The sequence below is a fragment of the Lepisma saccharinum genome, chromosome 11, assembly GCF_977018435.1.
Source record: "Lepisma saccharinum chromosome 11, izLepSacc3.1, whole genome shotgun sequence".
Taxonomy (NCBI): Eukaryota; Metazoa; Arthropoda; class Insecta; order Zygentoma; family Lepismatidae; genus Lepisma; species Lepisma saccharinum.
This window is the reverse complement of record NC_139239.1, coordinates 44,620,527-44,637,262: the sequence shown is the minus strand read 5'-3', so window position 1 is coordinate 44,637,262 and position 16,736 is coordinate 44,620,527.

Sequence of the window (16,736 nt, the reverse complement as noted above, 5' to 3'; positions counted from 1 at the left end):
ATGGTTGCAATGCCCATAAATTATGAATTTCTCTTATTAGAAATAGAAAAATGTTAGATATATATCTTGGAAAGACTGTTCTTTGGAGATACCCCAAAACTTCTCTAATACCTTTTATGAATTTGGAAACTAAAGTCTGTATTTTTTCCAGCCTTGTTGGTGCATAAAGTAGCTCTGTGATTCACCCAAATTCAAATAAATGTGTATCTTGGGGTCTAAATGTGACCAGCATATGACTCTTCTGCATCCAACTATGTGTGTTCATGACACACAAGGTGCAAGGGTAACTCTGCTTATTGTTATATTTGTGCAGTAACTTGATTGAATATTAGTGACTGAGCGGCGAATGTGTGCAACAAGTGTCACATGAAAGCATGGTTGTTATGGAGTTTGTAAGCTGCATGCTGCATATGTACCAGCTGAAACCGATTATGATATAATTAAAATTGAGCTACAATTGCAATGCCTGTTTTACAAATTGTTCACATTAATTCACACACTATCAAAATTTATCCTTGATATACTATATGATGGGATAATAGTAATTTTTTGTCACCATTTCTAAAATGTACGTTAAAATAAAGCTGCTCAGTAAGGTGTGCAATAATTCCATTCATTTGACAAGCAGTGATTTCTTATGGAACATATACCCTTTTCCATAATAGTTCCAGGACTGATTTTGTAAAGTAATTATACACATAATGAACTCTCCAACTAATGATTCTTTGGTCCTGTCAAAGTAATCCCTTCCGATATCTATACTCAACTGCGAGCATTTCTGGAGGTTTCAGAAGCAATACAAGCTTCTCAGCACGTATGATAACACAGCCATCTTTTGGATTGATGGAATATCTTGATGAATACTAAACAGCTTTTATTTTTAAAAAGTTATACTTGTGAGCAGAAAAACTCTCTTAACTTGATCAAATCAAAATGTAATATCATGAATTTTACAGAGACATTGTGTTGATATTTTTATACAAGCAACACCAATTCTTATATACAAATATGGAATTTGAAGACATTAAAGCCAAACTCGCCAAGGGCATTTATTTTCACATCACCTATAAGGTGACTAAATAACATCCATTGTGCATCTTTCAGTATCATAGTTTGAAAAAAAATCAATCCTGTTACTTTTCTGACAAAGGCTAATCTTTGTGAAGGCCTCTGCAGGGAAATACTTGGTCACAGGAGCTTGTGTAACTTGATAAGTGGCACACTTCAGTCATGTATGTAAGTACTTAATATTTTTTTAAATAGTGACAAATGCACATATTTTGAACAATCTCAATTACATACTGTTTCATTCACAAGTTTACTGCACATTATTAACAATGAATGACAGCACAGTAGATTATAATTTATGCAAAAGCGAAAAGAATGATGCGCACCTCTTACAAAAGTTCAATTATAAACATTATTAAATTTTCTGTCATATAAGAATATAATTGCCAAGAAACCTTAGTGGTTCTGTACATTCATCAAGAATGTACTGTAACTGTATAATTTAACGTAATTTACATTTCATGTGCTACCTAGGTATGTCCACAAGAAGTTCTATGTTTGTGTTTGGCTGCCTTGGTGCCATGATAGATTGGGTTGTTAAAACTGCGGGGGTCACTGTGAGCGGTGTTACAATGTTACATGTACAGTCACGGATACTGCTGGCTTGTAATGAATACATTGACTTTCAATGGAATCGTTACAAGCTGGCAGTGTCCGTGACTGTACATCTTGAATAAAAATTATGTAGATTTTTCAGTGAAAAAGGCAGGCTCGATCAGGACTCGAACCCTGTCTTCGGCATACCATGCTGCTGTACCGGCCTAGCATCGCTGGATTTTTTGCTGTTTTACCTGTGTGTATTCGTCTCTGCAAGAGCTACTGCAACGGGATCTGTTGCCTTTGAAACACTGTACACAGGCAAAACAGCAACAGTGATAAATCAGGCAATGCCAGGCTGGCTTCGTAGCTCAGTTGTAGAGCAATGGCACAGTATGCCAGAGACCCGGGTTTGAGTCCTGGTCAAGCCTGCATCTTTCAATCAAAAATCTACGTAGTACATCTCCTGTGTGTGCCTAATTTAATAAATAAAAACTGTATAAAATCAGTTTCGCAGTGTCAATTGACAATGATAATGGATTTTAAAAACAGATGTTAACAATTTCAAACAAGATCAATATTGTCTTTGTACAACTACCCAATACTAAGAAAAAGTTGTTTCGCAAAATTGATAAGAACATTATTTTTACAAACTTTCAAAATCTGATAATTAAGAATTTTGTTTAAAACCTTTCTGCCTACACCGTACTAAAATTTCAACACGATTATTTATACAATTTCAAAGAGAGCAATGGTTTGCAAAACAAAAAAATGCACTTTATTTGTTCTCATGACGATTAAGAATGTAAGGCATACTTGAAAAAAAAGAAGTGGTTAGCATATATTAACACAATTGAATAAGCTAAATTTTGATATAACTCATTTTAATGTTGATCTACTGGATAATTTTTAATTGGAGTCGAAACTCGAGTATTTATAATTTTTAATCCGACAGTAATTGCACACATCAGTCCAAATTAAATTAACATGTCCAAAATTTTAGTACCTGTTCACACAGGTTACATACATATTTGCACAGATTAAGAATTGACAGTGATAAGTAAAATATTTCATGACATTAACTTAATGAATGAAATTGGCTAATATGGCGGTTGTTACAGGTTTTTGCTTCAAATCTTGCCCTGAGTATAGACTTTAGTTTCACGACTAGTGTCAAAAAGCAATACAAAATATGCTAGATTTTTTTTTTTTTAGGCTGCTCATTCTAATATCTATTAAAATAGTTGTTACCCATATTTGAAAGAAGACGCTCTTTAAAATCATTAATTACTCAAAATAATGACGGAATCTTTTGTAATGATAGAAATTACATTTCGATGAGGCTTTGTGGAATTTCAGCAATGGGAATGGAAAGACATGATTATTAACTGCTGACACAAACTTTGTTGCTGGAGTGGTTTCAAGAAAGATGCTCCTTAACATTGATTCATTTTTCCTTGAGAATAATGACAGAATTCCTTGTGAAAATGCTTAGAAAGCATAGAAATGACAATTAAATTAGAGGTTTCTTCACATACGGCAAGCATGCAGTGGGAAAGATAAGTGACAAATATGCATCTACTGCCACATCACTTCGGGTTGAAGGAAGGAGCTTTATGAAATTTACCAATATTACACAAAGTAGTTATGGAATTCCTTGAGGAATCCCTTAAGAGATGTAGAAATGAAGTTTAAATAAAATATTTTTCTAAATGTGACATGCATTTAGTGGAAAAGCTAAGAAACGGATATGTATTGCTGCCACAACAGTTTGTTGCTGGAGTGGTTTGAAAAAAGATGCTCTTTAAAAATTATTCATATTTCAAGAACGTAACAACAGAATTACTTTACAAAATGCTTCAAATGGATAGAAATGAAGTTTAAACGAGATATTTCAGAACATAGGGCATGTATGTTGTGGAAAAGATAAGATAAACGAATATATATTGCTGCTACACCACTGTGGGTTGAAGGGAGACGCTCTTTAGAAATTAACCGTTATTCCACAAAATAATGGCAGAACTCCTTGAAAATATGTAGAAATAAAGTTTAAAATGAAATATTTCTCCACATGTGGCAAGCATTTAGTGGGAATGAAACGAAACGGATATGTATTGCTGCCACAACACTTCGTTGCAGGAGAGGTTTGAATGTATTGCTGCCACAACACTTTGTTGCAGGAGAGGTTTGAATGTATTGCTGCCACAACACTTCGTTGCAGGAGAGGTTTGAATGTATTTCTGCCACAACAGCTTGTTGCTGAAGTGGTCTGAGGGAAGCCGCTCTTTGTAAATATTCGTTAGTCCACAAATTGATGGCATAATTCCTTGAGAAAATCCATTTAAAAGCAGAAACTATGTTCAAATAAAATATTCTCTTCATGTGGCATGCATTTAGTTTTGAAAGATACGAAACGGGTAGGGTATTGCTGCCACAACACTTCATTGTAGGAGCGGGTTGAAGGAAGACGTTTCAAAAATTAAATTTTATCCGACAAAAAAAATAAAAGAAATGACGGAAATCATTGAAGAATGTAGATATGACATTTAAACCAGATATATTTCAAAACGTATGGCATGTATGTTGTGGAAAAGATGAGAAACGAGTATGCATTGCTACCACAACACTCTGGGTTGAAGGGAGACGCTCCTTAAAAATTAACCATTATTTCACAAAATAATGGCAGAACTCCTTGAAAATATGTAGAAATAAAGTTTAAAATGAAATATTTCTCCAAATGTGGTAAGCATTTAGTGGGAATGAAACGAAACGGATATGTATTGCTGCCACAACACTTCGTTGCAGGAGAGGTTTGAATGTATTGCTGCCACAACACTTTGTTGCAGGAGAGGTTTGAATGTATTGCTGCCACAACACTTCGTTGCAGGAGAGGTTTGAATGTATTTCTGCCACAACAGTTTGTTGCTGAAGTGGTCTGAGGGAAGCCGCTCTTTGTAAATATTCGTTATTCCACAAATTGATGGCATAATTCCTTGAGAAAATCCATTTAAAAGCAGAAACTATGTTCAAATAAAATATTCTCTTCATGTGGCATGCATTTTGTTTTGAAAGATACGAAATGGGTAGGGTATTGCTGCCACAACACTTCATTGTAGGAGCGGGTTGAAGGAAGACGTTTCAAAAATTAAATTTTATCCGACAAAAAAAATAAAGGAAATGACGGAAATCATTGAAGAGTGTAGATATGAAATTTAAACCAGATATATTTCAAAACGTATGGCATGTATGTTGTGGAAAAGATGAGAAACGAGTATGGATTACTGCCACAACACTCTGGGTTGAAGGGAGACGCTCCTTAAAAAATTAACGATTATTTCACAAAATAATGGCAAAACTCCTTGAAAATATGTAGAAATAAAGTTTAAAATGAAATATTTCTCCACATGTGGCAAGCATTTAGTGGGAATGATACGAAACGGATATGTATTGCTGCCTCAACCCTCCGTTGCAGGACAGGTTTGAATGTATTGCTGCCACAACACTTTGTTGCAGGAGAGGTTTGAATGAATTGCTGCCACAACACTTCGTTGCAGGAGAGGTTTGAATGTATTGCTGCCACAACAGTTTGTTGCTGAAGTGGTCTGAAGGAAGCCGCTCTTTGTAAATATTCGTTATTCCACAAATTGATGGCATAATTCCTTGAGAAAATCCATTTAAAAGCAGAAACTATGTTCAAATAAAGTATTCTCTTCATGTGGCATGCATTTAGTTTTGAAAGATACGAAACGGGTAGGGTATTGCTGCCACAACACTTCATTGTAGGAGCGGGTTGAAGGAAGACGTTTCAAAAATTAAATTTTATCCGACAAAAAAAATAAAGGAAATGACGGAAATCATTGAAGAGTGTAGATATGAAATTTAAACCAGATATATTTCAAAACGTATGGCATGTATGTTGTGGAAAAGATGAGAAACGAGTATGCATTGCTACCACAACACTCTGGGTTGAAGGGAGACGCTCCTTAAAAATTAACCATTATTTCACAAAATAATGGCAGAACTCCTTGAAAATATGTAGAAATAAAGTTTAAAATGAAATATTTCTCCAAATGTGGCAAGCATTTAGTGGGAATGAAACGAAACGGATATGTATTGCTGCCACAACACTCCGTTGCAGGACAGGTTTGAATGTATTGCTGCCACAACACTTTGTTGCAGGAGAGGTTTGAATGAATTGCTGCCACAACACTTCGTTGCAGGAGAGGTTTGAATGTATTGCTGCCACAACAGTTTGTTGCTCAAGTGTGTTGATTAATCTGTCATCTAAGAATTCTGATACAATTTTAAAATGTACCGAATGTGAGGCAATCTTTAGTTTTAAATTAATTATTTCCAATTTTATTGCGTCTATTTTTGAGGGCAGTCTTTCACAATAAATGACTTCTTTCTTCGTTCAATTTTTTAAGTAATGAAGTTGCTACGCCGCCATTTAAAGCAAGAGCTCCTGAATCGTGTTGTTTGGCCCATAAGATTCAAGATCCACATTTAAGTTCAAGTCTGACGTCATTGTTATGACGTTGCACTAGCACATACGCATGCCTACCTTTTACGCTACGTATTAGAAGAAGACAAGGAAAAAGTGTTGTGGTAGTAATTCCAACCGTTGGATTCAGCTGGTTTTGTACCAGCAAATTTGGCTTTACGGCCTTTAGATTTTTTCATCAATTAATGTTCACATTGTCGCACATATATTTAGAACGACACTAATATTCAAACAGTAAACTATAAAGTCTCAAATTCTAACTTAGAACACAAAATTATCTTTGCAACAAATCACTTACACAATCACATCTGTAACCACAGACTCAATCATGGTAAAACTTCATTGTCAGAACGTGAGTGGGTTATACCAAGACCATCTTAGAGGCTCAGGCCGCAGCGCTCAGTCCTGACGTCATCATCTGGAGGCGATCATCTTAACACTGTACAAGGAAGACAATATTTTATCGTAGAGAATTTAAGTTCATTTGTTTCTCTTTTGGAAGGACTGGAAGCTCAGAGGAAGTTACATTTGAACATTTATCCTCACCGTAAATATAGTTAGAAGGGATATAAGAAATATCAAATATTTACACCAACATTCTTCGTTCAAGAAGCAACTTTGGCCACCATAAAATAATCCCTAATGTCACACAAATTCATGTTGAAAATCGTTCAAACTTCCTGGTGAAATTTTTTAAAAAAAATCGTGTATTTGTGATATATTATCGGTAATATTTGTAAGTTTTACATAAAACTCGTTACAGTTTTTATATATATAAAAAAAGGAAAAACAAATAGAATAAGTTAAACCCCGCATGTTACGTTCAGAGAAACTTCGCCGAGTTGCCTAATCAATTAATAAACTCACAGAAGCATCGCTACTACTTTCATTATTATTATTATTTCATTGTCTTTCCGTTCATGAAAAGACAACGACAGATAGAACTTTAGTACAAACATCAATTATTTTTTCAACAATTAATAAGGCAAACAGGAAAGAAGTTTACAGTGTGGAGAGTTTCCTTCTTTTGTGTCGGCCTTCAACAAAGTTATTTACTTTTTTACAATAATTATTTAACAAAGCATTTGTTGAGGACCACAAAATTATTCTCAAAATCTTTTCGCATTCGTGTCCATTATTGCAGCTCACCCACCACTTATCTTCATCTTCTCTCAACTTCACAAGACTGAGATTGAATGCCACTTCCCGCTGGTTTACTGCTTTCAAGAATTCCACTTCATATTCTCGGCTTATCAGTTTTTTGATAACAACATAATTGATCAGCACAATATCCACAACCACCTCTGAAGGACACAACAATCCACCTCTATCCAAACTTTTTATAAAATCCAATGAATCGTTTGGAAGATATTGCATAGTCTTGTCCAAAACTAGAATGTTGCTGCAGTCATCACACGTCAATTTTTTTCTTGCAATGTAAGAGCAATAGGTACATCAAAATAGGAAGATCTCCCTTCGCTTCCATAATATCCGCAGCACAAATTTTCAAACTCTGAAACATAGCCAAGTCTGTAACTGCCAGGGTCAATTCAGATGTACCATGCTCGTCAATTTGATTTACAAAGATGTCACCATATTTTAGTGACTTCAGTTTCAACTTCATTCTGCTGGCAAGACGCAGTTTTTGTTCCGTCTCAAAAATCTGACGGAGAGATACATTGTACTGCGCACCTGCCAACTGTCGGTATTGACCAAATCTCGCTTCAAGTGTGTCTGATTGAAATTTTCCTGGCAAAAGGTATTGCATTCCTAACTCTTCTGTACAATATCTGTTTATTTCAATTAGCCCATGTGTGGTTATTTTCAGGGCACTGGAAGTTTCTCTAGTGAGTTTTCCTGACGAGATGTTCAAACTTTCCCACTTTTCCAACCAATCAAGGAATTTATGTAGGTACAAGAGTCTCTCATCTGAGGCTTCATTTGTCAGAGGATATTGTAAAATGTTTCTTAACCTCGCACCTTTCCATGGAGACTTGACATTAACTACTTCCCACCAGTTTAAAACAATCTTAATGAACTCTGCAGTGTCTTCATAGTTCGGCAAATTGTGTTTTGGCCCTTGTTGCTTTAAACCTTCAATTATCATATGGTTGAAAACTTGAGCAACTAGTTTCACGTTTTGTCTTTCTAGCGAAGTTGGCCACAGAGATTTTAATGATAAATTATGAGCATATTTTAGGATATTATCACTTTCCATACTAAAGAGTGTTCTTAAAGTTGCGAATGATGCAACATGAATATCACACAGGTTTTCAAAATCTGGGTAAACAACACTCACATTTTCATTTTTCTGATTGATCCAGTTGTTTCTAATACACTTAAATAAGTGCACAGTGTCCACAAGATAAAACAAAGGCCTCTTCTTATCACATGGGTGAATATACACAAAGTTCTGTTTATGTTCAACATTAAACATGGACATAGATTTCCTATTGATCATGTTGTTATCTGAAACAACACATATAATCTTAATACCTAAATTTTCAAGTCCCAATATGACATTCTTAATTACGCAATGCAATGAGTCAGCAGTTAAAGTTTTCACGGGTAATATATGTACAACTTCCTTGTACTTAGAGAGCACACTGTTAATCATAAATACGTGAGCACTTTTTGCAGCTTCAGAACTATCATATGCAGTGCCAAAAATTGTACCTCCCTTATAATCGATGTAGGATTTGATATGGATTTCATCCAATATCAATGAGCAGTACAACTCATGGTCTTTAAGGTGAGCCACTTTCTCTTGCATATGCATTAGAAAATTGCCTTCACTTTGCTCTGCGATTGGACTTGCATGGATATCTGAACATAATTTCTTCAAAGTATTTGGATGGGGTAAAATAAAATATCCTGAATCACGGATGAACCTATATGCACATGGAGACATAAAATTCAACAACGATGAGAAAACAATAATCTCAGAATCATGTCTCAGCCGTTCTTTACGAACATTTAACAGCCGTATTTGTGATTTTATAAAATGAAGCACTGACGCTCTGCTATCATGTACAGTCTCTTTTACATTGTCCAGAAGGATTTCAATGGCTTCCAAAACATCACTAATATTACATGCTGATTCTACACTGTCGAACATTTCCAGGAAATGTATTGCATCTTCAATAGCATGTGTAGTTGATACCTTACATGAAAATCTCTTCTCATTAATTTCAACTCCACGATAAAACATTGACAAAGAAAGTGAGTCATTTACAACAACATACTTAACTGCATGGGGCTTTTCAGAGAGGTTGAGGGATATGAAAATAATACAACTTTCCTTTTGCAAAATATCCCACTGCAAAGAACGATGGATTTTGTTAATCTGATCCTTCAGTTCATTTAAGGTCGAAAATGTGTGAGTTGCGTCATACTCTTTTTTTGTCCCTATACTGTCTGCAATTGCTCTTCTTAAAGCTTCTGCCTCCCTCTTCTCTTTCTTCTTTTCTGGACATTCTCGCGCCTCTTCATATTGCGTTCCAGAAGACAGGTATGATGGACATCCAGGGAAAATTGATGGGATTGCACCTGGACGGATCCGAGGCCTTGCCAAAGCAACCCTGAAGATTTTTCCTGTACGGTCATCCACATGCACAGTCTCCCATTCAATGTCCCCAGTCTTGAAATGTGCCTGGCACACCTGGAAATAGCATAATGAAAAATGGCATTATAACTGGGAACATAAAGGTAAAGTGGGAGCTTTAGAATGAAGTGAACTATTAGGTACTTGCTTTATAGAAGCAGAACTTAAGATATAAGGGAATGCAAATCTTGCAGAAAATGTGACCGTTTTTGAAATATAGAAATACAAGTGTGTGGTTACCATGAAAATTTTCAGCAAATCATGACGTGAGGTTAAGAATGCCAGGAATTGGCAGTAAAAAGACCATAGGCGGTATGACATTCATTTTCACCAGCATAGAATGAACAAACTGGTAAAGCTCTTACAATTTATTAACAATACACATGTACAATATTTAGTTACTTAATCTGTCCTCAAGTAGACATGTAATACTTTTGTTGAAAGGAAAATAATATTCTCTCATTGAGGTCACCTGACATCAGAATCGACTCGGTGGCTGAGAGGTTAGCGCAACTCTCTACAACGCCAGGGGATCCGGGGTTCGAATCCGACCGGGGCACGGATGTTCTTTGTGAGTGCTACATCAATTTCATCATATCGTCATTCGTCCTCATCGTCGCCATTAACCACAAATTGTAGAAAAGCGACGCTAAATAACAACAAGGAAACATGACATCAGCAAGTCTCAGTAGTAGTAGTTATACATTTTTTTAAAAATTTGAAACTGTTTAAGGATTCAGGTTACAGTTGTTACAGAGAAAAAAAGATTTGCTTAGACTAACGAAAAAGGTTAGGTTGACAGTTTGGAGATTTATTTGTTTGCAATAACCAAACATCAGTAAAAATTTCTAAATCATTTTGTTTAGGAATACCAAAAAAAACTGTCACATAAAAGTTTGTAGAGCCAAAATGATTTACACACATGCAAGTAAAGAATATGATTAAATATATTCAAGAAAAAGAAAGTTAAACGAAATGGCTACGTTTGCTTATTCACATAGCTCGGTAAAAAGTATGGTTTTTTTGTGTGAAAACGTTTATTTGAAACATAAACAATATATTCTTGTATAATTACACAATCTACTTTGTATTTCAATGCATAACCTAAATATCAACTTGCCTTCTATTATCTCCGATTAACCTAAAGAGGCAGAAAAGCGGGCTAAAAATAAGAATATAAATGTGCATATATTTCAATTTTGCTCAGTTCTATAGTTTTCTTTCCTTAAGCATACTTTGAAACTAAAAATTTGTATAGAATTCTCAATGACGAACATGTTATCGAAAAAGACTGCTTTGGTAGATGTAACAATATTTTATAACGTTGAACAATTAATTTTGCATCGATAAACAACTATGTAACGTTAACCAAATGTAGTAATTGAAGTTAAATTTGGCATTTGTAAATAAATTAGCTTGGTTAGATTTACCAATTCGATACTGGTGATCAAGAATGATTTGCAATAAACAAGTAAAACTTGACCAAATCTGAAAGTATGTTAGATGCCTATTTTGTGCACATTAAATCTTTACATTATGAACTAAACTATCTCTCGTTTATTTATAAGTATGAAGTCTGTGTTACTTACCCTGGAGTTCATCGTAGGGTCAAAATTACGTGGAATTGCCCTAATCCATTTCTGTCTTTCAGTATCGTCTTGAGGAAATCTAAATACATTAGTCTTACTGTTCTCATCATAATTTCCTCTACAATTGAGAACACAACACTTATAGACCATATTCCTTGTACGCTCCCACTTCACTTATACTTCCTTGCAGTTCTTAAAATTGCATTGCAATTCCACATACGCTAAAAACGATCCAACATTACTTCCACCAAATAAATCAAACATGGCGCCTGTCTTGCCTACAGATGATGACGTCGCTCACGTGACTAGAACAAGCCATTCGGCTTTCTCCAGTTTGAGAAGGTGATGGTTATACGCATCAGATGAAGTAGAATCCCATTATTGTATATCTTCCCCCACAAATTCTATCATACCAGACCTATTCGCGATTAAAATTACAACCTGAGCGCTAGTGTCGCTTCCAATATGGCCGCTCTACGTAGGATAGATATTTGTTTACATTCAGTATTAGTACGTAATAGCAGCGTGTTGTCATTACTGGTATGGAAGGAACGTTTAAATTACGCGTTATATTTAAATATTGCGAATGGGATGTGAATTCCAGGAACTATAACGAAGGTGAAGCTGTGCTGAGAGCGAAGCATTTAATTATGATGATAAAAATAACACGCAAAAACTCAGACCAAACTAATGTATACGCACTGGTTTTTCAAAGCTGTGCTGTTTCATCTTTACTGCACCTCGGTTGTAAATGCCTAACTGGGGCTCTCAGAAATGATTTTGATTGATTGATTGAGTTGGTGTTTTAATTCCATTTTATGGACAGCAACTCTAATCGGGACTGGACCTACAGTTTAAAGTGGGATCCGAACCACTTTGTGCCTCCACCGGGTATCGCGAACCCGTGACCCACAAATGATTTCAAAATAAAGCAATTCACCTGTATTGCAAAGCTTGTGCAGGAAATAAATGTAAACATACCGTTGCAGTTTTTTTTCCAAAGGGGCAGGCTGGTATAATAACAACACCGGATAATGATAATAATAATAAAAATAACAACAATTTCATTGAGGCTATATCTTCAGTCTTCACTAAAAATTGACTTACTGAATGAAACAGCAACATTAGCATGTCAATTATGTTTTTCTGACTTACCTCTATGATTACGGACATAAATTAATTCCCAAACTATTTTCATCTTCGCACTTAATCGACTTGCACCTGTTCCAAATTACATACATAATACATTGTTTTCGAAAAAAATGTTATATTCATAAAGAACAGTTTAAAACTTACTTTCATGGCAATAAAATCATTTTTTTGAAAGATTATTTCGGAAAATAAAGTGAACAGACTCGTACATTCTTCGTAATTTCCTTGCCGCATTTCAGTTATGCCAATCTTGTCAATCAGTTCTGTTTTCCCTGATTTATTTAAACATTTCATTTTGTTGATTCCACGGGGTGGAAAACACATGTAAGCTTTTCACTTGTCCTGAACCACAAAAGATTTAACGGCTTTGAACGGCTTTGAACGGCTTCAACACGGCGAAATGTCCTACGTGAAGTGGTTCCTGAAAATCTCACCAGATGGCATATCGGATAATTTTAATCGCGAATGGTATTTCGTGCCCCTCCAAATTCATAGATTCGCTTGTCTATCGGTAGGGGACGTTTTACATCAGTGTACTTTATTCCCCCGAAAATTCTACCATAGCTAACCTATGGTAGTTCGTCCCCCCTTCAAATTCACAGATACGCTTGTCCATCAGTAGAGTGACGTTTTACATCAGTGTACTTTATCCCTCCGGAAATTATACAATAACAGACCTATGGTATTTAATCCCCCCTCCAAATTTGTAATCAAGGGATCCAGGGTTCGATATCCAGCGGAGTCTCATAGTTGTTCGGATCCCACTTTAGACTGTAGGCCTAGATCCGATTACGCTATCTGTACATAAAAAGGAATTAACAATAATTTCAAAGTTAGTTTTTCGCAGTGTGCTGTTTCCGGAATTGAGATAGAACGTGCACAAAACAGTTAAGTCTCACATAATTCCATCGTTTAAATGTACGTATACAATGTAAGAGAAAACTGAATGACAATAGTAAACTTTGTTCGGGAAATTCTTGAAAATGTACGAGGGCCATTTTTCTTGTAGTGGCAACACTGTTGGTATATGCTTGTCAGTTGTCGCTGGTACAAAAGACGATCGGGTCTTGTTTATATTTGTTACGGATCGTGTGTAAGTGTTTGGTGATGAATACTACTGTTGTGTGGTAGTTAGAAGACTTTAAAGTAAAATGTGTGTATAATACCGTCCTGACCTGAACAATGTTCACGCGTGAAGAACAGCGAATATTCATCAAATTTCAGGTTGCACGTGGAAGGAATGGACGGCAAATTCACAAGGGCTTACGCGAGGCATGCGGGGAATACACTTTACCGTATCGTAGCGTTGCCAGATGGGCCAAGGCATTTGATAGTGGTCGTGAATCAGCCGCGAAAGAACATGGTGACGCGCATCCTAGCACTGCAACAGATCCACATCACCTTGATGCAGTTCGCAGATTGCTGGAGAATGATCGGCGTTTAGAGCACCCACCTTATTCTCCTGACACTGCGACTCCCCAGATGAAGGAACCGCTGAGGGAGAAACGCTTTCCAGACGGCCCGAACATCATTTCGGCCACAGGGCGGTCTCTGCGCACACTGGCACGAACGGGAGCGATCAATGGCATCCAACGACTGCCAGATGTTTGGAAACGTGTTCACGCAGCAGCAGGAGATTACATTGAAGGATTGTAAATTATTCCAGGTATGTATCTTCTTTCATGTCTCTTTGTCATACATGTTGCCACTACAACAAAAATGGCCCTCGTATATCTAAAAGTAAATCATTTTTTGGGAGGGAAATGTATTTGATCTTAAGATTTTCATATTTATTAACAAATTTAGGAAAACGTCTTTTTTAATAACACGTATTAACCAAGACTAAAACTTCAGTTTACTTCATGCCTTGGTCCAAAACTTCATAATTAAGCTTGTCAATATGTAATTGAAGCATTAGAACATACACACGTGATATTTAGTATGTTTCATATGACAACACAGAAAATGTAGAATAATTTTTTATTGTTCATAAGTACAAATAATGTCAATAAATGTCTCATAAATTTAATTTTGAAGCAGGTGATGATTATATTTCGAATGCTTTTTATCTAGTTATTAATTGAAGCAATAAAATTTGCACATCACTGCAATGAAAGCATTATCACTATTAATTAGTTCATGAAACACAATACACGTAATTGTCCACTACGACAGACATAAGTGGCGTCAACAGAATGATGATAATCTGTTCAGACATCCTCTTCTGTCCTTAGAGAAGTGCATGTCCTTTTCAATGATCTCAAAACTCAACTTCACCTCTTGCATTAAGCTCTTCCTCGTTTCGTTAACTGATCTGCAATGAAAGTTCATAAACTGCACCGTGCGATCGTGATTGAGGAGTCTGTTTTGGACGAAATAACATATAAGCCGCTTCTCTGAAGCAATTCGTTGATCCGTAAACTTCCTGTATACTTTTGCTTCCAAATCCTCGATCTCTTTGGCAAATCTCGACCGTGCAGTGTTATAGGGGAGTTTTTTCTTCAGTGAGGACTTCTCGGAGTCCATGGACTTTTTCACTTCTTCCTCAGCGCGTTTCCATTCGTCGTTGTAGAGCATTGTGAAAGCCTTTTCTTCGTTCCCTCCAGCTTCCTCGATATCCTTCCTTCCGTTCACCTTCTGAGCTTCGCGCTGAACAACAGCCATGTATCCTTTCTTTGTTGCGAAAGTTAAGACCTCGGCTGCCGGGGGGTTCCCTCCTCTCGTGGTGTATTTGCCACGGAGCCCCGTCAGCCGATGCTGGTTCCTCTCGGCCGTGGTCAGAGTGGTCAGAGTGGTCTTTGGGCTGTCGGCGAAGCTAAAGGAAATCCCAAAGAACTTGCTTTGCTTCTTCTTCTTCCTTTTCTTCTTGTCGTAGAAACAGGCCTCTTTGCATATTCGTCTGAGGCTGCTTTCTAACTCGTTCAGGAGATTCTTCGTCAATCGTCTCACCACATTGCGTTGAAAGTTAGCGAAATTCAAAATGTTGTCTACTGTTTTGTTTTCATTTGAGAGCAGGAAGTATTCAAGCTGTTCCTCCTGTTTAGATTGAAGGTCTATACATCTCCATGCTAATGCAGCTTACAATCTGCCAACTTCCTCCTGGAAAACCAGGAACGCGGCGTCCTTCAAAGTTTTCTCTTCCACATGCTTCATGGCGGAGGATCTTTTAGTTTTTATGGCCGAGTTAACTGTTACCATCGTATTCTTTCACTCGACGCGAACGTAGTTCGTGATGAACTTTTCCCCCGGTCGAAAATGCGGTTCCTCCTCTGCGAGCTTTGAGGGCGCTGTTTCCTCAACTTGTACCTCGATTTCTTCAAAGCGATCTAGTTCAGTTTCGACATCTTTGTCACATTCCCTTTTCGTTTCGCTACCGAAAGTCAACAATCCAGAAGAGCTCTTGTCGCCTTTGGAATCGCAGACTGTGACTCTCGGTTCCTTGGGATCCGAACTCTTTCCTTTGGCCAAGTCTTGGCCTATCGCCAGCGATGCCTCGGATGTTACCTTTGCTGGTTCGGCAACGGTGCTGCTGTCTCCTCCGGGTGATTCATTTACATGGTTGTCTTATTGCAGCGTCTTCAGAATCTTGAGGTTCTGCGAGCGAAAACGCATCAGTTGCCAGAGCGCCTTCATGATCCGTGGGCGCTTCCACACGAGCTTCTGGCAGTTGACACGTCGTGGCCTCAGTCATTCTCTGAAGTTTTCTAACCTTCCGAGCTACTTGTATCCCGTGGCACAAAAGACTGCAGTCCTCGTCGCTTCTTTCGTGGGCGTACCTAGAAGACGTTCCTCCTTTCGCTGTTGGGCTTCTGTGGGTGGTTGTACATTTGCTGACAGAGCGCCTCCATGAGCCGTGGATGATTCCGCACGGTCTTCTGACGGTTGATGTATCACGACCTCTGCTATCCTGTCATGTTCTCTTTCTTCCTTTCGAGAAAACGGTACGCCATGGGACATTAAACTACAATATTTCTCGCCTCTTTCTTGTACGCAGCTCAAAACATACGTAGATGTTGGTTCTCTATCGTTGCTATCTTGAATGTAGTCACCCTGGAACGTTCGTTCAACACGTCTCCTCCTTGGCATTTTGCTTAATTTCTCTGTTGGTATAAATTCTTTCGAAGAACGACGTTTCCCAATGGCTCCTTTTGATATCTCGGCTTTTTCAGGTGACATTCCGTCGGCTAACAGAGCGCCTCAATGTTCTGTGGGTGGTACCGCACGGTCTTCCGTCAGCTGATGTGTCACGGCCTCGGCCATCTTTTGAAGTTCTCTTGCATTA